The 23,458-nt window shown below is 45.7% G+C and overlaps 1 protein-coding gene across 3 annotated transcripts in view; it reads left to right on the plus strand.

The window, feature by feature from the left end:
• The window catches only part of KIF25 (kinesin family member 25), a 161,928-nt gene that overhangs the window by 137,448 nt on the left and 1,022 nt on the right, over positions 1-23,458 (plus strand). The gene's annotated exons all lie outside the window — the stretch shown is intronic.

Genomic DNA, 23,458 nt, shown 5'->3' on the forward strand with positions numbered 1-23,458 from the left:
GAGACTGCGGACATACTGCAGGAGATTACCAGAGACTGCGGACATACTGCAGGAGATTACCAGAGACTGCGGACATACTGCAGGAGATTACCAGAGACTGCGGACATACTGCAGGAGATTACCAGAGACTGCGGACATACTGCAGGAGACAATCAGAGACTGTGGACATACTGCAGGAGATTACCAGAGACTGCGGACATACTGCAGGAGATTACCAGAGACTGCGGACATACTGCAGGAGATTACCAGAGACTGCGGACATACTGCAGGAGATTACCAGAGACTGCGGACATACTGCAGGAGATTACCAGAGACTGCGGACATACTGCAGGAGACAATCAGAGACTGTGGACATACTGCAGGAGACAATCAGAGACTGCGGACATACTGCAGGAGACAATCAGAGACTGCGGACATACTGCAGGAGACAATCAGAGACTGCGGACATACTGCAGGAGACAATCAGAGACTGCGGACATACTGCAGGAGACAATCAGAGACTGCGGACATACTGCAGGAGACAATCAGAGACTGCGGACATACTGCAGGAGACAATCAGAGACTGCGGACATACTGCAGGAGACAATCAGAGACTGCGGACATACTGCAGGAGACAATCAGAGATCGCGGACATACTGCAGGAGACAATCAGAGATCGCGGACATACTGCAGGAGACAATCAGAGACTGCGGACATACTGCAGGAGACAATCAGAGACTGCAGACATTATACAGGAGATGGTCAAAGAACTTTCAGCAATGCACAGCTTTACAGTTGAATAACACAGCTCAGGGTTTCAGCAGTCAGGCATTTTATGGGTGTAAAGACATACCTGGCCAGCCAAACTCACTACATACATTCAGGTGTGTGGGCGGGGCTTCCACTCTCTGCTCTCACTACAACAGTTCCACTGATGCTTTGTGTTGGGGGCTGCATCACCTATGAATTGGGGCCCCGATGACAGCTTTGCAGAGCGCACAGAGGATACAGGAGGATGTATTCCCGCGCTAGTCAGCTGAGAGGGGCGGGGCTGGGAGCTCCACTGACGCCGCCCACGTGCAGCCTGTGTACTCGCATCTGTAGTGAGAGCCAGTGATCGGAGTGGGAGTGTCATTGGAGCTCCCGGCCCCGCCCCCGGACCTCTGTATTCACCAGCCAGTATAGAGGAGGCGGGGCCGGGAACTCCAATGACACTCCCACTCCGATCACTGGCTCTCACTACAAGCCGTCACGTAGGCGGGGTCAGAGCGTCAGTGGAGCTCCCGGCCCCACCCCCTCTCAGCTGGTTAGCACGGAATACATCCTCCCGTGTCCTCTGCGCACTCTGCAAAGCTGTCATCGGGGCCCCAATTCACGGCTAGCGCGGGCCCCCCAACAAAGATTGGGCCCAGGGCAAGTGCCCCGTTTGCCCTGCGCTAAAGACGGCCCTGACTCCCGCTGTGTACAGTGGCCAGATCTTCCACCCGATGCACTGTGTGCTCTGTGTGCCCTGCCCTGACGCAGGGGGGTGGAACCAGCGGCAAATTCAAAATGTATAAAGCACAACACACACTGATACATTGTAATCCTATTGGATTACATTACTAAATAAAATAAAATTGACCTTAGTTTGCCCCCGAGTGCTTTATCCAGTGCCCTTGCCTGTGGTTTTATTGTACTTTCTGTCTGGAAACTGCAGAACGACCATGGCCTCAAAAAAGCGTGCCTCTACTTCAAAAGCGGCATATGACGATTCGTGGGGAAGTTCGTCATCAGGCACGGAAAGCGATTTCAGCGATGATCCTGCGACTGTGCCCATTGATGTGCGGACTTGGTGCTCGATTGACTGCGGTACGGAGCACGTAGCGCCCCCAAGATTCCCGTTTACCGGAGGACCCCGTATCAAAGTGGAGGTTGAAGATGACAACCCCTTGGGATACCTCCAACTCTTTTTGATCGATGAGGTTATAGAAAAAATTGTTACGGAGACAAATCTGTACCAGGAGCAACAATCTGCTATACCTCAGAGGTTTTCAAGGAGCAGAAAGTGGGAACCAGTGACCAAAGAAGACATCTGGAAGTTTCTGGGCCTAATTATTCTTCAGGGAGTGGTGGGGAAACCCCTGCGGAAGTGGCACTGGACAACCAACAAATTACTAGCCACTCCTTTTTGTTGGCATGGTCATGTCAGAGTACAAATTTTCTCTGATAATGAAATATCTGCACTTTCAAAATAATGAAGAATTTGATGAGACTTCTCATCCAGCACCAAAACTGAAAAAGATTTGGGAGGTATATCAAATTATTCTGAAAAATTTCCAGCAGACCTATATACGAGATAGAGACGTCAGTATAGACGAAAGTCTAATGGCCTACAAAGGAAGACTCAGTTGGATACAGTATATCGTGTCTAAGAGAGCACGATTTGGCATAAAATCATTCATGCTCTGTGAGTCCAGCACTGGTTACATATGGAATTCGGTCCTTTACACTGGGAAAAGAACCAAATTCAACGAAAGATTCAGTAATTATGGAATGGTAAACCACTTCAGTTCTTTTTTTTTTTAACAAGAAGAAACCACTTCAGTTCTTACTTTGACTGAGCCATTGCTGAATCAGGGCTACTGTGTAACCACAGACAATTTTTACACTTTTCCAGAACTCTATGAGTTCCTTCTACAGCACAAGATGGATGCATATGGGACCGTTAGAGCTAACCGACGTGACATGCCGCCAACCTTTGGCAATAAAAAGCTCAAGGCAGGAGAAATAGTTGCCTGGCAAAAAGGCAAAATGATGGCACTGAGATGGCGCGACAAAAAAGATGTGTGCCTAATGAGTACCATTCACAACACCTCTACTGTCATGGTACACACAAAAGGTGGAAAAGACATAATGAAACCACAAGTCGTGATGGACTACAACAATGCCATGGACTGGATTGAAACTCTTAATAGTATTATGCATATGGAGATATTGGTAGCTGAAAATAATGACACTATACAGAAGTTTAACAGAGTGTGGCAGACCTGGATAACATTTAAAAACTCATCAACATTTTTGGAAAATTTATAATTTTCAAAGTTATTGCAGTAGGAGTATAAATATTTTATCTTTATCAGAAACAATTCCATGATATTGTTTACGTGAGACATTATTCTCTATTCTTGCTTTCCCTTTCCTCCCCCTTTTCCCGTTCTGCCCCCCCCTTTCTTCTTTTTTTTTTTGTGTCACTCTGAATAAATAGAGGGTTTTTTTATAATTATGAAGGTTAAATTATTTAATAATTACAACCCTAATGAACATCAAAGGCTAAATATGTATCCAGAGTGACTGTATATTGTATTCTGTGTTTGTATTTTGTGTATGTATATGTGTTTTTTTGTATAAAACTTTAAGAAATTCAATAAAAATATGTTTGAACAAAAAAGATGTGTGCCTAATGAGTACCATTTACAACACCTCTACTCTCATGGTACACACAAAAGGTGGAAAAGACACCAACAACGCCATGGGAGGTGTTGACAGAGCTGACCAGGCCATGACATTTTATCCTGCCATGAGAAAGCAACAAAAAAAAATTACAAAAAAATCTTCAGGCATCTTCTTGAACAGTGCCTATGGAATGCATTCATTCTTCTAAAAAAAAAAGAGTGACAGGCCTGTGGTTCATGCAGACTTTGTTTGGAAAGTTGCCGAACTTATATTTCTCAAGCACCAAACACTGTAAATAGATCTGGACGTCATGCTACCGGCATTGTGAACCCTGAACGCCTGACTGGTCATCACTTTATGGACCACATTCCACCAACGGAAAAGAAGTCAGCACCCACAAGGATGTGTGTAGTTTGCTGCTCTAAGCGTGACAACACTGGAAGGAAAATCAGAAAAGAAACCAGATTCTATTGTCCTGACTGTGACGTCGGACTTTGTGCTGTACCATGTTTTTAAATTTTCCATACGCGGAACGTTTACTGAAGCAATATGACTACTAATATTGCACTGTTGTTTGACCCAAAAAAAATCAGTGTTTTTGGTAATTATATTATTTACTAAAATGTATTGAATAAAAAGTATTATTACTATTATATTATTATTTGTTATTATTCATGGTTATTTATTATATTATAATGTATGATTTTGTGTTTCAAACTTTATCATACCCGGGATGTCTATAGACTCTGGTTTGGACAGATTTAAGTGACTTATTCCTAAGAATTACAGGCCTACAATATAAAACGCCAAATTTCCAGGCAAAATAATGGTACCGCTTTCAGCACCTAAAATCTGAAATAATCATACCGCCAGGGAGGTTAAAGGGAGTGATCCTAATCTTAGCGTGTTAGCTGTATAAAAGACACCTGTCAACAGAAGCAATCAATCAATCAATCAGATTCCAATCTCTCCACCATGGCCAAGACCAAAAAACTGTCCAAGGATGTCAGGGACAAGATTGTAGACCTACACAAGGCTTGAATGGGCTACAAGACCATCGCCAAGCAGCTTGGCGAGAGCGTGACAACAGTTGGTGTGATTATTCACAAATGGAAGAAACACAAAATAACTGTCAATCTACCTTGGTCTGGGGCTCCATGCAAGGTTACACTTTGTGCAGGTTCAAAGATCATAAGAGCGTTGAGCAATCAGCCCAGAACTACACGGGAGAATCCTGTGAATTATCTCAAGGCAGCTGGGACCATAGTCGCCAAGAAAACAATTAGTAACACACTACGCCGTGAAAGACTGAAATCCTGCAGTGCCCCCTGCTCAAAAAAATCACATGTACAGGCCAATCTGAAGTTTGCTAATGAACATCTGAATGATTCAGAGGAAAACTGGGTGAAAGTGTTTTGGTCAAATGAGACCAAAATTTAGCTCTTGCGCATCAACTCAACTCACTGTGTTTGGAGGAGGAGGAATGTTGCCTATGACCCCAAATATACCATCTCCACCGTCAAACATGAAGGTGGAAACATTATGCTTTGGGAGTGTTTTTCTGCTAAGGGGACAGGACAACTTCACTGCATCAAAGCAATGATTGACGGGGCCACGTATCCTCAAATCTTCGGTGAAAACCTCCTTCCCTCATCCAGGCAACCAGGGCATTGAAAATGGGTCGTGGATGGGTATTCCAGCATAATAACCCAAAACACAAGGCCAAGACAACAAAGGAGTGGCTCAAGAAGAAGCACATTAAGGTCCTGCATTGGCCTAGCCAGTCTCCAGACCTTAAAGTAGAACTATAGGCAAAAATTTTTTTTGCATTTTGGATAGAGTAAGGGAGGGTTATAACCCCAGTCAGATTTTCTTTCATCAGCTGTGTCCCATTGCAAAGATTTCCCTTCACTTCCTGTCCTATAGCCAAACAGGAAGTGAAAGAAAATCCCTGAAAATGAAGGGAATTCCTTGGGGACCCCCAGGTCACCAGAACTAGTGTCACCATTGGAAGATCCCCCTCTATTACTGGGGAGAACACAAAATGTGGGATTTTCTTTTACTTTCACTTTCAATGATAATGGTAAACAGGGAGGGTGAATCTCCCTAACGGGGGGCACAGACAGCAATAAAAACTGACAGGAGTTCTAATCCCTGTCCACTCTATCCAAAACAAACAATAAATGTCGCCATTAATCTTTAATTTTAACTTTTTTAACTTTAAATTTTAGTTTAATCTTTACTTTAATCCCATAGAAAATGCTAGAAAATGTGTGCAGAGAGCTAAAGGTCCGAGATACCAAACGTCAGCCTTGAAACCTTCATGACTTGGAGAGGATCTGCAAAGAGGAGTGGTACAAAATCCCTCCTGAGATGTGTGCAACCTGGTGGCCAACTACAAGAAATGCCTGACCTCTGTTATTGCCAACAAGGGTTTTGCGAAGGGGTCAAATACTTATTTCACTCATTAAAATGCAAATCAATTTATAACTTTTTTTAAATGGATTTTTCTGGATTTTTTGTTATTCTGTCTCTCACTGTTAAAATAAACATACCATTAAAATTATAGACTGATCATTTCTTTGTCAGTGGGCAAACATACAAAATCAGTAGGGGATCAAATACTTTTTTCCCTCACTGTATATACACAGTAGTGACCACACCCTGGTGCAGACAATCTTTCATCATTAATGTCTTTACTCCACCCCTGCACATACTACCTGCTGTCAAACCCTTAATAACACCTCTGCTGCTGTCATACCATCTGGTGCTCTTCTTTTGCTCATACTGGCTGCAGTCATACCTCCTCACTCCTCCCCTGTTCATAGTGCCCACTGTCATACCATCTGGCACTCCTCTCCTGCACATACTTCCCGCTGCCATAACCTCCACACTTTTCTCATGCTGCCCATTCTCATACTCCTTGCATGTCTTGGTTGCAGGAAACAGCCCACTGCCATATCATCTGGCCCTTCTCATAAGGACATAATGGCTGCTGTCTTCCCATCTGGCACGCTTCTTCTGCATATACTGCCAGCCATCATACCCTTAAGCACTCCTGCACGTCTTGCTGTCATGGCCTTCATGACTTCTCTTCTGCTCATATATATAGGATATGAAGGAAGAAAGAGAAAACTGCCACACTCCAACTATATGCATTTCCATTTCATAAATATGCTATTTCCTAAAGCTGTACTATAAGCAAAGAGAAAGCTGTTTTACCTACCAATGCCTTTGCAAATGTTGTGAAGCCATTGCAGTGATTTATACAGCCCTGCCAGCCAGCAGAGCCATGTTGGTGAGCTCACTTTATCTACTGCAGTTACAGCAAAGCTTCCGGTGCCAAATAGCTTAGAAGCAAGTCAACTGCAATTCCAATGCACTTGTGAAGGTACATAGATGACGCTCAGAAACATCTCAAACTGATCACAAATTAAATCTAAATGCATCCAAAAGCATGAGGCATTTTTACATTATCCTGTGAGCCATGGCCTCATGATGATGCTGAGTTCAGGGCAGGGGTGTGTAATTGACTACCTAGACTAACAGGAACGAGTTGTATGACACTGGGCATAATTTAACTTAGAAATGCCCCAGGAGCATTTAGTCTGCAAGGATGAGACAGAGAGCGGCACCAGAGTGCATTTACAATTTTTGACTGTAATAACAAATGTCTGATACGGACAAGCCACTTGAAGCAGCCTTACTCTCTATTTGCTACATAGTTTTAAAATACAGTATCTCACAAAAGTGAGTACACCCCTCACATTTTTGTAAATAGTTTATTATATCTTTTCATGTGACAACACTGAAGAAATGACACTTTGCTACAATGTAAAGTAGTGAGTGTACAGCTTGTATAACAGTATTAATTTGCTGTCCCCTCAAAATAACTCAAATACTCATATACGTAACAATAATATAATGGTGGTACGGTACATAAAGTCATAGAATCAATATCACATGGTATAGCAAGCTATAGCCTTCCAGAGTTCACCAAAATCAAAATTTGAGTAAAACCGTAATACATAATAATGCCCGCAAAGCCTATGGCCTCATTGATCCTGAGAAAGGGTATTGAAAGTAGACTTGATGGTCAGGTAATATTTAATGAAAACATGGCATAAAGCAGCTCTACGCCTTTCGTGGCTGGTGGGTCACTCGTCAGGAGCGAGCACAAGATGTATCTATGGGTAAAAACATTTGGTTTAGATAGTTTAATATGTGCAAACATGTACAATGGTGGAGTTAAAACCCCCAAACCAAATACCTGTTGACTCACTATAGTTCGTATGATGGTGGTGTAGTGCTGGGCACCGCGACCATCCGAAAAATGCTCTCAACTGGGAGCCGCAGCAGGCATCTCATCCAGGGTGCCCCAACAGGCATTAACCAAGGCAGGCATGGGACCACAAGGCAACCTACGTGTGAAGTGAGAGTGAGGGGTGAACCAAGGTTGAACTGCAAAGAGGAGGAGAGCATGGGGGAGTGAGTGAAGGGAACCATGCTGTGGGAATGAAATGGATTGGTGAGAGCTGACAGCCAAAGGGCTGAATGAGTGTGAAGTGAAAAGGGTTGAGAAAAGCAAGTGTAGCACTACCCCCGAAGGAGTTGCTGATAAATGTTCAATTCTGCACCCTGCCTCTCAACCCCAAGAACAGTCTCGACCCCTCTGGCACATCTGTATGGTAGTATGAGTGTGGGACTCAGCAGTAAAGAGAAACACAGTAATGATACACTATACAGTATATTTACCGTAACCTTGGGACCTGTCACTTCACCAGCTGTAATAATAGATAGAGATTCACACAAAATATCAATTAACCATTCAGGAAGTTTACTGATATGGAAATTTAACACGGAGAAACAGTGTGATAATTTGAATGTAATTAATGACAACAGATAACAGTCAAAGTATCATAGTTGCCAACATTGTAAAAAAAAAAAGTGGGACACTTTTGTGGCTGTAGGCGGAGCTGTCCAATAATTAGGGGGCGGGGCATTCGTCAGCAGGCGTGGCCTGGCAAAAACAGACAAGTGCGGCGAAAAATGGGCGTGGTTTACGCGAAATTGTGGGCGTGGCTTAAATGGGCGTGGCTCTAGAGGGTGTGGTTAGAGTCTGAAATGAATGAGGGATGGAGAGGGGGAGAGAGGGGGAGAGAGAGGGAAATGACGGGACAGCAGCCCCAGATCCTACACAATAGAAATATGTGTATTCTAGAAAGTTTAACAATCAGCAGATAAAGATACTCCAAACACCTGGTGTTAATGCTTCAATCATCCCGGCACCATGGTTGTTATGGTGTCAGGATGATTGAAGCGCATTATTTCTATTATTACATTGTAATATAAAATGAAATCATTCAACTCACCATAATGCAGAATCAGTGGGATCCCTGAGCGTGTCACCAGCCACGTCGCCTGCCACCAGCCGTCCGTCCTTGCTTCAGATGTCCGAGCAGAGTCCGTCCTTGCATCAGGTGCCCCCAGCGGAGCCCCCCTCACACCAGGAGTCCCCGGCGGAGCCCCCCTCACACCAGGAGTCCCCGGCGGAGCCCCCCCTCACACCAGGAGTCCCCGGCGGAGCTCCCCCTCACACCAGGAGTCCCCGGCGGAGCCCCCCCTCACACCAGGAGTCCCCGGCGGAGCCCCCCCTCACACCAGGAGTCCCCGGCGGAGCCCCCCCTCACATCAGGAGTCCCCGGCGGAGCCCCCCCTCACATCAGGAGTCCCCGGCGGAGCCCCCCCTCACATCAGGAGTCCCCGGCGGAGCCCCCCCTCACATCAGGAGTCCCCGGCGGAGCCCCCCCTCACATCAGGAGTCCCCGGCGGAGCCCCCCCTCACATCAGGAGTCCCCGGCGGAGCCCCCCCTCACACCAGGAGTCCCCGGCGGAGCCCCCCCTCACACCAGGTGTCCCCGGCGGAGCCCCCCCTCACACCAGGAGTCCCCGGCGGAGCTCCCCCTCACATCAGGAGTCCCCAAGGGAGCCCCCCTCACACCAGGAGTCCCCGGCGGAGCTCCCCCTCACATCAGGTGTCCCCGGCGGAGCCCCCCTCACATCAGGTGTCCCCGGCGGAGCCCCCCTCACATCAGGAGTCCCCAAGGGAGCCCCCCTCACACCAGGAGTCCCCGGCGGAGCTCCCCCTCACATCAGGAGTCCCCAAGGGAGCCCCCCTCACACCAGGAGTCCCCGGCGGAGCTCCCCCTCACATCAGGTGTCCCCGGCGGAGCCCCCCTCACATCAGGTGTCCCCGGCGGAGCCCCCCTCACATCAGGAGTCCCCAAGGGAGCCCCCCTCACACCAGGAGTCCCCGGCGGAGCTCCCCCTCACATCAGGTGTCCCCAGTGCCCCCCCTCACATCAGGTGTCCCCAGTGCCCCCCCCACTCACATCAGGTGTCCCCAGTGCCCCCCCCACTCACATCAGGTGTCCCCAGTGCCCCCCCCCCACTCACATCAGGTGTCCCCAGTGCCCCCCCACTCACATCAGGTGTCCCCAGTGCCCCCCCCACTCACATCAGGTGTCCCCAGTGCCCCCCCACTCACATCAGGTGTCCCCAGTGCCCCCCCCACTCACATCAGGTGTCCCCAGTGCCCCCCCACTCACATCAGGTGTCCCCAGTGCCCCCCCCACTCACATCAGGTGTCCCCAGTGCCCCCCCCACTCACATCAGGTGTCCCCAGTGCCCCCCCCACTCACATCAGGTGTCCCCAGTGCCCCCCCCACTCACATCAGGTGTCCTCAGTGCCCCCCCACTCACATCAGGTGTCCCCAGTGCCCCCCCCACTCACATCAGGTGTCCCCAGTGCCCCCCCACTCACATCAGGTGTCCCCAGTGCCCCCCCACTCACATCAGGTGTCCCCAGTGCCCCCCCTCACATCAGGTGTCCCCAGTGCCCCCCCACTCACATCAGGTGTCCCCAGTGCCCCCCCCACTCACATCAGGTGTCCCCAGTGCCCCCCCCCTCACATCAGGTGTCCCCAGTGCCCCCCCCACTCACATCAGGTGTCCCCAGTGCCCCCCCCACTCACATCAGGTGTCCCCAGTGCCCCCCCACTCACATCAGGTGTCCCCAGTGCCCCCCCCACTCACATCAGGTGTCCCCAGTGCCCCCCCCCCCACTCACATCAGGTGTCCCCAGTGCCCCCCCCACTCACATCAGGTGTCCCCAGTGCCCCCCCACTCACATCAGGTGTCCCCAGTGCCCCCCCACTCACATCAGGTGTCCCCAGTGCCCCCCCACTCACATCAGGTGTCCCCAGTGCCCCCCCACTCACATCAGGTGTCCCCAGTGCCCCCCCCACTCACATCAGGTGTCCCCAGTGCCCCCCCCACTCACATCAGGTGTCCCCAGTGGCCCCCCCACTCACATCAGGTGTCCCCAGTGCCCCCCCCACTCACATCAGGTGTCCCCAGTGCCCCCCCCACTCACATCAGGTGTCCCCAGTGCCCCCCCCCACTCACATCAGGTGTCCCCAGTGCCCCCCCCACTCACATCAGGTGTCCCCAGTGCCCCCCCCACTCACATCAGGTGTCCCCAGTGCCCCCCCCACTCACATCAGGTGTCCCCAGTGCCCCCCCACTCACATCAGGTGTCCCCAGTGCCCCCCCCCACTCACATCAGGTGTCCCCAGTGCCCCCCCCACTCACATCAGATGTCCCCAGTGCCCCCCCCACTCACATCGTGTCCCACAGCGGTGCGCGCGCCCACCCCCCACATGCAATAGTACAATACAATATATATATCCTGTACTCAAGGGCTCCCCCTAAGTTGCAATGCAATGTTCCAAATGCAAAGTGAACTGTGGTGCTTTGTAGAAGATGATAAAAGTCCCTTGTCGTCTTGATCTTCAGCTAGCTTATGCTATTAGACTGCAGTATTTGTAAATCCAAACAGGGAAACAGGTAGAAAGCAAATTGTAGGATAAATAATGCGCTGGTAATTGTGTACTTGCACATATAAGGCACTTATAATACTTTCTCCTTAGCAGTGGATGCGATTCAGTATGGACTTTATGGCACAGAGACACAAATCCTAAAGTACAACTATATGCAGCCTGTGGATAAGTGAGATCACTTTTGTGGGACTACAAGTCTCACCAGCAGTCTTTAGATGGCGCACTTAGTTAATAATGTACTCTACTGGAATAGGCATGTGCCCTTCTCACCACATAGACCCAGAGGCTGTGAGGCTCCGTTCAGACTCTCCTCCTCGTATCTCCGTCTGATGAAAGATGGTTCCGCCACGCTGTACCGCTCCTCCGGATAGCTGGGTTGCAGGAGCTTTCAGATGTCCTGGACTGCACACCGATAAAGCTAAATTGGCAGGGTTATACTCTGGAATCCCTTAGAGGCTGGCAATCCTGCTCCGCGCAGGCCGTGATCTTTTGGTCACACAACACAAACCTCCTTGCTGACTGCTGAATGGCATCCCAAGAAGCTGAAAGATGGCCGCGCTGTCCTTTTTATTCCTGCTCCCAGCATGCATCGCAGTAGCTTGGCCTTGTGGGTTTGTGGCTTGCCATTGTGGGTTTTGTAGTACCAAAACTAAGTTAAGCACAAGAGTCACTTGCTCTTAAACTACATCTCCCACAATGCTTTGTAACGCTGTCTCACAGAAACTACAGAAACTAAAACAAAACTCTCAATAGCATTAAAAGGACACCAGAGGGAGCCAAACTCTTACTTAAAGCGGAGTTCCACCCAAAAGTTGAACTTCCGCTCATCGGATTCCTCCCCCCCTCCGGTGTCACAGTTCGCACCTTTCAGGGGGGAGGGGGGTGCAGATACCTGTCTAAGACAGGTATCTGCACCCACTTCCGGGAATAGACTCCCATGGGAGTCATGCCCCCTCCCGCACTCCCCCGCTGTCTCCTGGGAAAGACACAGGTCCCAGGAGATAGCGGGAAACATTGAGAAAGCGCAGCGCGACTCGCGCATGCGCAGTAGGGAATTGGGAAGTGAAGCCGCAACGCTTCACTTCCTGATTCCCTCACGGAGAATGGCCGCGGCAGCACCCGAGGATCGAGGGACGGTTCGGTCTCGGGTGCCGACATCGCTGGAGACCCTGGGACAGGTGAGTGACCTTATTTTAAAAGTCAGCAGCTGCAGTATTATTTTAAGAAACAATACATTATTTAGCATGATAACTTGGGTAGCAAAACCCCTGCGCTACACAAGTGACCACCAGTGAGAGCGGGGAAGTGAGAGTGAAGACCAAAGAGAGAAGTAGTGTTTTTACTGATTACCTGTAGTAAGGAAGGGCTGGTGGCAAGAATGGGGAGTAAATCCTAGACTGGTGTGCAGCCCAGTGTGTGAGGGAGCCTCGAGTGCCAGAACCTGCCTGGGAGACGTCCATATAGGCACCTCGATGATGACGCCACCGACGTCACGCAGCGCAGCAGGATCGAGGGGGGGGCGAGGTGGGTCGGGCAACCAATGCCCAGCCCTCCGCCACCGGAGATCCCCCGATCTGCTTGCGAGCGTGGCTACCACCCAACACTGAAGAAATGGCTGCACTCCAAGATCCATCAAAATTTGAACTTTTTTAACACTTGGGGTGTTCGTCTATTAAATAAGAATTTTGATGGATCTTGGAGTGCAGCCATTTCTTCAGTGTTGATCGTATACGGAGGCGAGCTGAGGCGGGCACCCATGATATCATTAGGCTTCCTGTCTCACCTGGAGCAGCGAGTTCTTTTGTTTGGTGACTACCACACACATGGTTGTGACAGCGCCCATGTGTTTGGGGTCGTTATCATGTTGGAATACTGCCCTGTGGCCCAGTCTCTGAAGGGAGGGGATCATGCTCTGCTTCAGTATGTAACAGTACATGTTGGCATTCATGGTTCCCTCAATGAACTGTAGCTCCCCCAGTGCCGGCAGCACTCATGCAGCCCCAGACCATGACATTCCCACCACCATGCTTAACTGCAGGCAAGACACACTCATACGTCTTTGTACTCCTCACCTAGTTGCCACGACACACGTTTTACACCATCTGAACCAAATAAGTTTATCTTGGTCTCTGGTTCTAGTAATCCATGTCCTTATGCCGCGTACACACGGTCGGACTTTTCGTCTACAAAAGTCCAACGGACGCTGACGGACTAAAGCTGGCTGGTAATCCGATCGTGTGTGGGCTTCTCCGGACTTTCAACGTACTTTTTTAGCCTCAAATCCGACGGACTTTAGATTTGAAGCATGCTTCAAATCTTTACGTCGTAACTACGACGGACCCCGAAGTCCGCTCGTCTGTATGCTAGTCCGACGGACAAAAAAACGACGCATGCTCATAAGCAAAAACTAAACGGAAGCACTCGGTCTAGTAAAACTAGTGTTCGTATTGTAGGTAGCACATTCATCACGCTGCAAAATCTGTGATCGTTGAATGCAGCGCATTTTATTACTTCTTTACGAGTGCTCTAAAGAACGAAGGTGTTTTGCTGTTCATAATCAGAGTTCTCCCAAACTGATTTCTGGATTCTTTTTCTCTTTGATCTCATGAATGATATAGTATGCATTTTAAAAACAATGTTTCCATACTAATAATACTTTTTCCCCTTTTTTTTTTTTTTTTTTAGGTTTGTAAAGTTACCACAAAGAACCCATTATTCTTTTTTTTTTTTATAGTGATTATTTTTTAGTTTTTAGATAAAGTTAACCCAAAGCACCGTTTTTGGTTATGTAAATTTTTTTATTTTCAAGACTTACCACTTGAACATTATTAACATTAGTAATGTATTTTTGGTGTGTTTTTTCCAAACTCAATGAGATTGTTGTCCCTTGTTAATTTAACATTGTGTGTAAAATCAATGATTTCAAAGAAAACACATAAAGTCTTTTGCTAAACTCAAAAAAGATCCATTTATTCATGGTCAAAATAAAATAAAGAGGAAGTCAACGCTGGAAAAAGTCGGTGTACCAGAAAATTGGGATCTTGCGGAGTCCATATAAGAGGGAGCACAATCTGGTCCAAGAATTCCAGAGATCAACAGCACCAGCAGATGATCTAGATGTCCCCAGACTGTGGTCCTACAACAGCCTGCGTCTTCTGTCAGACCAGACTGAACCCAGGTCATCACTTTCTTCTCTTCCCTGCAGCCTTTCCTCCACGCTGCCCTGCAGCCTTCCCTGTAGCCTTCTTTTGAGGCTGTGGCTCTGGTGTTTCAGTTGTGGCAGGAGGAGGAGGAGGAGGAGGAGGGGGGGCTGCCTCATGTAGTTGGGTGTTTTGTGTTAGCGTGCCCTGCAGCCCCTTATGGATTGTTTCCCCAAATAGGCGCTCACAAATGAGGCGCTGCTCCCAATCCATCTGAAGAAGCCTGCTGGCTAAGTAGCAGCCATAGGATTCTTCCGCTTCGGGGGGGCTCCTTAAAAAACGGGTGGCCTCTTGCATGAGGCGCATGGATGCGTCCTGTGTGACCATCCCCTTCCTGGCCCTTTTTTTGGGAAGGTGGAGGGGAGGCACTTGGGATTCGGTCAGGCTCCTACTGGGCCCAGCCACCTCACTTGGCCCAGCCACCTCACTTGGCCCAGCCACCTCACTGGGAGCAGCCACCTCACTGGGAGCAGCCACCTCCTGCCTGACACTGGGCCCAGCCTCCTCCAGGATGATGGTGAATCCGGCCTCCTCCAGGCTGTCCATGGGCCCGGTCTCCTCCTGCCTGCCACTTTCCCCACATTCCTCCTGGATGGACTCATCCTGTGTATAAAAAAAGGACAATAGTTTGAGTATATTTTTTTGGGTTCATCAATGACACACAGTTTGCTTCTCATGAATAGCAAATTCAATGTGAATACATCTCTTTAATAAAAGTGTCTAATCAGACACCCTAATTATTTCAAGCAGGTGCCAAACATATTTAGCCACTACTGTCAATTGATATGTATACACAATTTTGAGTGCAAAATTATTTTAGACAATTATAACATCCAGTTAACATCATTAATATTAGTACAGTAAATATTTGTTAAAATAATTTACCTGACTCCAGATGGTCATATCTGGTTCATCCAGGATGGAAGACCCAGCTTGCTCCTCATCAGCCTCTGCTGGGGTGGAGGGAAGGGTGGAGGGAAGGGTTGAAAGTGATGGCCTGGCTTCATTCTGGTCATCCAGAAAACGGAGTTGATTGTAGTACCACAGCCTGGGTACATAAACATCATCTGCTGATGCTCCTGATCTCCTTGATTCCTGGATCTTCTTATGCTCCCTCTTATACATGTTCCTCAAGACCCCAATTTTCTTGAGCAATGTCTCCATTGTTGCTTCCGGGATGGTCGCCTGGACAAAGGCCAGAAGTCTCTCCAGCGTTGACTTCCTCACATGCTTTGCATAATACTGAGGGTGTTTCACCTCCCACAAATTCCTCATCTCTCGATATTTCGAAATAAAAGCTGTAAGGAACTCTGGATCCTTAAATAGGGGATTCATTATATCTGGAAAAGATGAAGTCACAAGACAAAAAACACTTTTATTATAGGTTTCTGCTAACCCCTCATCATCTTCTCCCTATGTAGGCCTCATCAATCTATCAAGCCATATAGGCCGCTTGCTACAAAGTCATGACCATAAAACCCAAAAAAATATATATCTAAAATTACCTTCGTTTTGTAACGTCCTGGTCCACTATCACCTACCACAGAACGTACGTACGACACGTGCGCAAGGCCCCTCTTTATACACTACGCATGTGTGAAACTCCGCCTGCGTCGCCCGCCCCTGACGTTCGAAATTAACTCATGTTCTCCGCCCCCTAATTCGACGCACAGAACGTACGTACGACACGTGCGCAAGGCTCTTTATACACTACGCATGTGTGAAACTCCGCCTGCGTCGCCCGCCCCTGACGTTCGAAATTAACTCATGTTCTCCGCCCCCTAATTCGACGCACAGAACGTACGTACGACACGTGCGCAAGGCCCCTCTTTATACACTACGCATGTGTGAAACTCCGCCTGCGTTGCCCGCCCCTGACGTTCGAAATTAACTCATGTTCTCCGCCCATTTTTTGTTACGGCGCGTAGTGGAGTTAAAGAATGGCGGAGACACCTGAAATGTTGACGACCTCAGGTAGTGGAGACAGCCCGGAGGCTGGAACGTCAACTAAATCTATGAGGCCTAGATTTAAGGCCTCTAATATGAGTTTTAAAGAGATGGTGGAGATGGTGGCCATTCTTCACAAAGACGACTATGATGGGAAGTATGGGCCGTACGCACGGCCAAATTTGCGCAAGGCCAAAATAATGGCGAAGGTCGTGGAGACTTTGCAGGCATCTTTTGGGGTCCAGCGCTCCAAAGATCAATTGAGAAAAAGATGGTCTGACCTGAAACTCAGGGAGCCGGATCAATACCGACGTATCCGGAAAGTTCTTAAAAAAAGTAAGTACTTGTCGTGTTTTTCTCTTGTGTTTATTACCTTGTATACTGCTCCATGTGCTTTTCCTTCCTATATGATTTTTTGTTCATCGTTTTAAACGATCTTTTAATAAACCTCGTTACATATCTATAGATAGATCTATATATATAGATATCTATATCTATAGATATATCTATATCTATATCTATATCTATAGATATAGATATAGATATAGAGAGAGAGAGAGAGAGAAATATATAGAGAGAGAGAAATATAGAGATAGGTAGATAGATAGATATAGAAATGTAAAACATTCTTTTGGAATATTTTAAGTTATCTTAATTTTTTTTCTTTACATTTAGTTAGATATTTAGAGATTTTGTTCCAGATATAGAGAGAGATCAAAAGATTATTAACTATATTTTGAGATATTGATATCTATCTATCCGATATGTCTTTATAATTTTAAATATTGAGGTAAAATAGGAACTCTACACAAACCACTTCACTACAAATGTTGCAAAATTACTATGTACTAAAATATCTGTGTGCTAAGTAGATTAATAATTTTTTGTTTCACATAGGGGAAAAATCACTCAGCCAACAAGAAGACAGTCCACCCCAAGCAAAACATGATTGGGAAATCAGCCCAAGTCCCACTGAGGATGTGGAAGAAGGAGAGGTGGGCGACATGGGCACCCCACCAGGTGAGTGTCTGACACACCAGCTTACGTTAATCTATGCATGGCTGCCTTTTGTTTAATGTAATTTGTCTACTCTATTTTAGGGGATCTGGTTGTGCTTCATTCAAGCAACAGTGCCACCCCCGAGGATGTGGAGGAATTAGGCTACATGGGCACCCCACCAGGTCAGTGTCTGAGACAACAGCTTTATTTATGGTAAGGTAAACTATGTATGTGTGCATATTTCTAAAGACATTTTTTGGTTTCATTCCACTTTAGGTACAACAAGAAGTGACTATTTCACCTCTGAAAGTGCCCAACGGCTAATTGGTCAAATAATGGCCTGGAATAAAGACATCGATGAAATGCGTAATCGGCTGGATCGTATGCAGCAGGAAATGAAGGACATGATTGATGTTTTGGGTCGAATCTAAATGCCCTTTTTTAAACCCCAAAACATCAATCATGTCCTTCATTTCCTGTTTTGCTGACTCCATTCTGGGCCTTCTCTTTCTTTTTTTGGCAGAACATAAATGGCTGTTTAACCTAATGTAAAAAAGGAGGGCTGTTTCTCGTAAATACCTCAAAAATCCACAAAAAAATAAAACTTGATTTTCTCAAAAACCCAAAAAAAAAAAAAATAATTGATTTTAAAAAACCAAAAAAAACTAAAAAAACTTGATTTTAAAAAACCAAAAAAAACTAAAAAAACTTGATTTTAAAAAACCAAAAAAAACTAAAAAAACTTGATTTTAAAAAACCAAAAAAACTAAAAAAACTTGATTTTAAAAAACCAAAAAAAACTAAAAAAACTTGATTTTAAAAAACCAAAAAAAACTAAAAAAACTTGATTTTAAAAAACCAAAAAAAACTAAAAAAAAACTTGATTTTAAAAAACCAAAAAAAACTAAAAAAACTTGATTTTAAAAAACCAAAAAAAACTAAAAAAATAGATTTTAAAAAACCAAAAAAAACTAAAAAAAACTTGATTTTAAAAAACCAAAAAAACCTAAAAAAATAGATTTTAAAAAACCAAAAAAAACTAAAAAAAACTTGATTTAAAAAAAAAAAAAATAACAAAACTTGATTTTCAAAAAAACAAAAAAAACAACAAAACTTGATTTTCCAAAAAAAAAATAAAAAAGCCTGTTTGCGAAAATCAAAAAGCCAAAAATATTTTTTGTGGATTAGGTAGAAATATTTAAATATAATTATATTTTTCTACATTATTAAGATATCATTATATTTTTGTCTATGAACATTTTATACTAAATGCAGAACTGAATGCATAACAACCATTAATAAAAACATCTCCTTATAGGAATTAAATAAATGTGTGGTTTGTTATTTCAAGGCTCAGTATCAGTTTGGTTATAATTGTAAAAAAGTTGTTTACAGTGGCAATGGAGCTTATTTAGACATTTAAAATTAAAATACAGTTGGCACTACAACTGCTCGACCATAACCTAGGAGACAGCCCAAAAGAAAGGCAAGCAATAAATATAATGCAAGATTTCCTCAATATTTTTTTTATTGTAAAAAATTATATATCCTGGCCCATTGCAATGGCCCCCCTACCCATAAAATAATTAACATATTGCTGTCTAACTTGACGGGCACTTTGGGGGGCCAAGCCAGTACGGACAGTATCCAGGCCTGTAAGGTTGGCTTCTATTTGTCCGGCCTCAGGCCCAACTGTGCCTATATAATTGGGAGAATGCTTGTTTAAAAAGTTGTGCAGAATGCAGCACGATAAAATGATAAAATTAAGTTTGTATTCCGCCAAATTAATGGCTGTTTGAAACAGGCGGAACCGGCTGGCCAGAATTCCAAACGCATTCTCAACCACTCTTCTAGCTCTGGCCAGCCGGTAATTAAAAACCCTCCTCTCCGGGGTGAGGGTTCTTTGGAGGAATGGCCTCATGAGGTGCTTGCTGAGAGCGAAGGCTTCATCGGCAATGAAGACAAAGGGGAGTCCTTCCATGTTATCCTCATCAGGTGGCAATCCCAGGCCACCACTCTGGAGACGCTGGCAGAACTCCGTCTGGGCAAATACTCCTCCATCCGACATCCGGCCATTCTTCCCCACGTCCACATATAAAAAATCATAGTGTGCCGACACCACCGCCATTAAAACAATACTGTGGAACCCCTTATAATTAAAATAATATGACCCCGAATGGGGTGGTGGCACAATGTGGACATGTTTCCCATCTATAGCCCCTCCACAATTGGGAAAGTCCCAACGGCTGGCAAAATGGGATGCCACAGTCTGCCATTCCTGTGGCGTTGAAGGAAACTGGGGAATCAAACAAGAAAACCAAAATCAATTAATTTGGAAGCTAACATTGCAAGAAAATTAGACAATTAAAAACATTATTCCCCAGCATCAGTATAACATTAAATAATTTAATTCTTCTGGAATAACTAATATGGAAAGGCACACTTATCAGATTGCTCACCCCCTCTGATGGAACATTGATTACATTTTAGGGGGTTGTGAAATCTAGATAATTGCTCATTAGCAGCACACTATTTGGAGTGAGTTTAGGTGGGGGTGGGGGGGTGGGGGGGTTGTGAAATCTAGATAATTGCTCATTAGCAGCACACTATTTGGAGTGAGTTTAGGTGGGGGGGGGGGGGTGGGGGGGGGTTGTGAAATCTAGATAATTGCTCATTAGCAGCACACTATTTGGAGTGAGTTTAGGTGGGGGGGGTGGGGGAGTTGTGAAATCTAGATAATTGCTAATTATAAGCACACTAAATACACTCAAACAAAATACATTCAAAATGAGTAGACTAGGTGGATATGTTCCCATCACTTCATGCTGGGAATGTTATTGAAGGAAAATATACATGCATGACAAAAAATAACAGGAAAAAATTCCAGCATGTGTGAGGATAAAAAGGGGACATTCACACTATATTGCAATGATGGTAAGTAGTGTTTGAAGCAAGAAATACATTACATTATCAAAGATTACATAAAAGAACATGTGATGCTAATAAAAGAAAAATATCTTACCTTAATATAGTCCTTCTGCAGGACCTGTATGATGGCAGAACAGGTCTCTGGGATAATGATCCCCAGAGCCTGGGGGGAGATGCCTGTCGAGAACTTAAGGTCCTGCAGGCTTCTCCCTGTGGCCAAATACCGCAAGGTAGCGACCAGCCTCTGCTCCGGAGTGATGGCTTGCCTCATGCAGGTATCCTGCCTGCTGATATAGGGGGTCAGCAAAGCCAACAAACGGTCAAAAACGGGGTCCGTCATCCGGAGAAAGTTCCTGAAATCCTCAGGATTATTCTCACGGATCTCACGGAGCAAAGGCATGTGACAGAACTGGTCACGCTGAAGCAACCAATTCTTGGTCCATGAACTCCTCCTCGCCCTGTTCATGGACTGGTCTTGGGCTGAAGAATAAACTACAGCACCAAGCACATACAATGCACGAGCTCTACGACGAGTACGTACAGGTAACATGGCTTCAAAACGGTCAGCTGGTCAGAACGCACTAAACAGAACGCACTGAAGAACAGCAAGGCCTGTGAAGAACGACCTGAAAATCAGGAACGAGCGGCCAATAAAACAAAGGTTTCTCAATGCCAACTGACCAAACGCACTGAAAAGCAGATACAAACCTCACAAGCACAGACTGAACAACAGTTAAAACGAACTGAAAAATACGAGTCTCACAAGCGCGAATCGTCTCTCACCAAACTTCTACTAACACGAGATAAACACGAGATTAGCAGAAGGAGCCCAAAGGGTGTCGTACGGGCTATTGAACTTCCGTTTTATAGTCTCGTCGGACTTGGTGTACGTCACCGCGTACTAGGCTGTCGTACTTTTGTGTGGTCGTGTGTAGGCAAGTCCGTTCGTAAGAAAGTCTGCCGCAAGTCCGCCGAAGGTACGTCGGAAGTATGTCGGACAGGCTGTCGGACTTTTGTAGACGAAAAGTCCGACCGTGTGTACGCGGCATTAGTCTGCTTGTCTTCAGCAAACTGTTTGCGGGCTTTCTTGTGCATCATCTTTAGAAGAGGCTTCCTTCTGGGATGACAGCCATGCAGACCAATTTGATGCAGTGTGCAGCTTATGGTCTGAGCAGTGACAGGCTTACCCCCCACCCCTTCAACCTCTGCAGCCATGCTGGCAGCACTCATACGTCTTTTCCCAAAGAAAACCTCTGGATATGACGCTGAGCACGTGCACTCAACTTCTTTGTTCGACCATGGCAAGGCCTGTTCTGAGTGGAACCTGTCCTGTTAAACCGCTGTATGGTCTTGGTGACTGTGCTGCAGCTCAGTTTCAGGGGTTTTGCAATCTTCTTATAGCCTAGGCCATCGTTATGTAGAGCAACAATTCTTTTTTTCAGATTCTCAGGGAGTTCTTTGCCATGAGGTGCCATGTTAAACTTCCAGTGACCAGTATGAGAGCATGAGAACGATAACACCAAATTTACCACACCTGCTCCCCATTCACAGTTGAGACCTTGTAACACTAACGAATCACATGACATCGGGGAGGGAAAATGGCTAATTGGGCCCAATTTGGACATTTTCACTTAGGGGTGTACTCACTTTTGTTGCCAGAGGCTTAGACATTAATGGTTGTGTGTTGAGTTATTTTGAGGGGACAGCAAATTTACACTGTTATACAAGCTGTACACTCACTACTTTACATTGTAGGAAAGTGTCATTTCTTCAGTGTTGTCACAGGAAAAGATATAATAAAATATATTTACAAAAATGTGAGGGGTGTAGTCCCTTTTGTGAGGTACTGTAGATTTTCAATTACAGTTAAATTTGAGGAAACCCCATGATATATTTCTTATATGTTCCCAGTCACACAGCATATCTGTGTTACTAAGCTTTTCGATGTTTCTAAAGCAAAGGTGTCATGGCATACTGCATGCATTTCTGAAAAATGTCAGTGTTTCCTAATATAGAAAGGCTTAGGACAGGCTGAGCTCTTTCTCCCTCTATAATATGCAATGAAATAACGTCCTTACATGATGTCTCCAACTTACAAGCTGACCTTAATGCACTGTTTAATTGGGCAACCATGTGGCAAATGAGGGGGCTAAGAATATGCATGCATCATGCATACTAGGAGGAGTAAAACTGGGGGAATCAATGAGGGATCTGGTAGATCATAAGCTTAATACTAACATGCAATGCCAAGCTGCGGTTTCCAAAGCGAGCAAAGTCCTTTCTTGTATTAAGAGAGGTATGGACTGCAGAGAGAGAGATATCATTTTGCCCCTGTTCAAATCATTAGTAAGACCTCATCTGTAATATGCAGTTCAGTTTAGGGGACCAGTTCTTGAAAAGGATATCGGGGAACTTGAGAAAGTGCAGAGAAGGGCAACCAAACTAATAAGGGGCATGAAGGAGCTCAGCTATGAGGAAAGATTATAGGAACTGAATTTATTCTCTCTTAAGGGGAGGGGATTAAGGGGGGATATGATCAACATGTATAAATACAAAAGTGGTTCATATAGTGAACTTGGTGATGAGTTATTCACTTTAAGGTCATCGCAGAGGACAAGGGGGCACTCTTTATGTCTTCAGGAAAAGAGATTTAATCTCCAAATAAGAGCTGTTAAAATGAGGAATAGACTCCCGCAAGAGCTGGTTCTGGCAAGCTCAGCAACTTGCTTTAAAAAAGGCCTGGATTCTTTCCTAAATGTAGATAATATAACTGGGTACTAACATTAATGTTTCCTCCACTCTGAATATAGATATTAGCCACATATTACAAACAGGAACAAGGCAGGACTTGTTTGGCTGCAAGCTGGAACATGAACTGTTTATTGAAACACATGTACAGAGAGGTAACACTCAGGGACAACCCCTCCCCCTCCCTTTGCATTCAGGGCGGGGTAAACTGTCTAATAACAATAGACACACAGGTCAGGTGTATTCAAACTTCTCATCAGTAAACATTCTTATCAGCAAGGAGGGGCTGCTGGAGGAATCCCCCCCTCCACATAGACATAC

The sequence above is a fragment of the Aquarana catesbeiana genome, linkage group LG04 (genome assembly GCF_042186555.1).
Source record: "Aquarana catesbeiana isolate 2022-GZ linkage group LG04, ASM4218655v1, whole genome shotgun sequence".
Taxonomy (NCBI): Eukaryota; Metazoa; Chordata; class Amphibia; order Anura; family Ranidae; genus Aquarana; species Aquarana catesbeiana.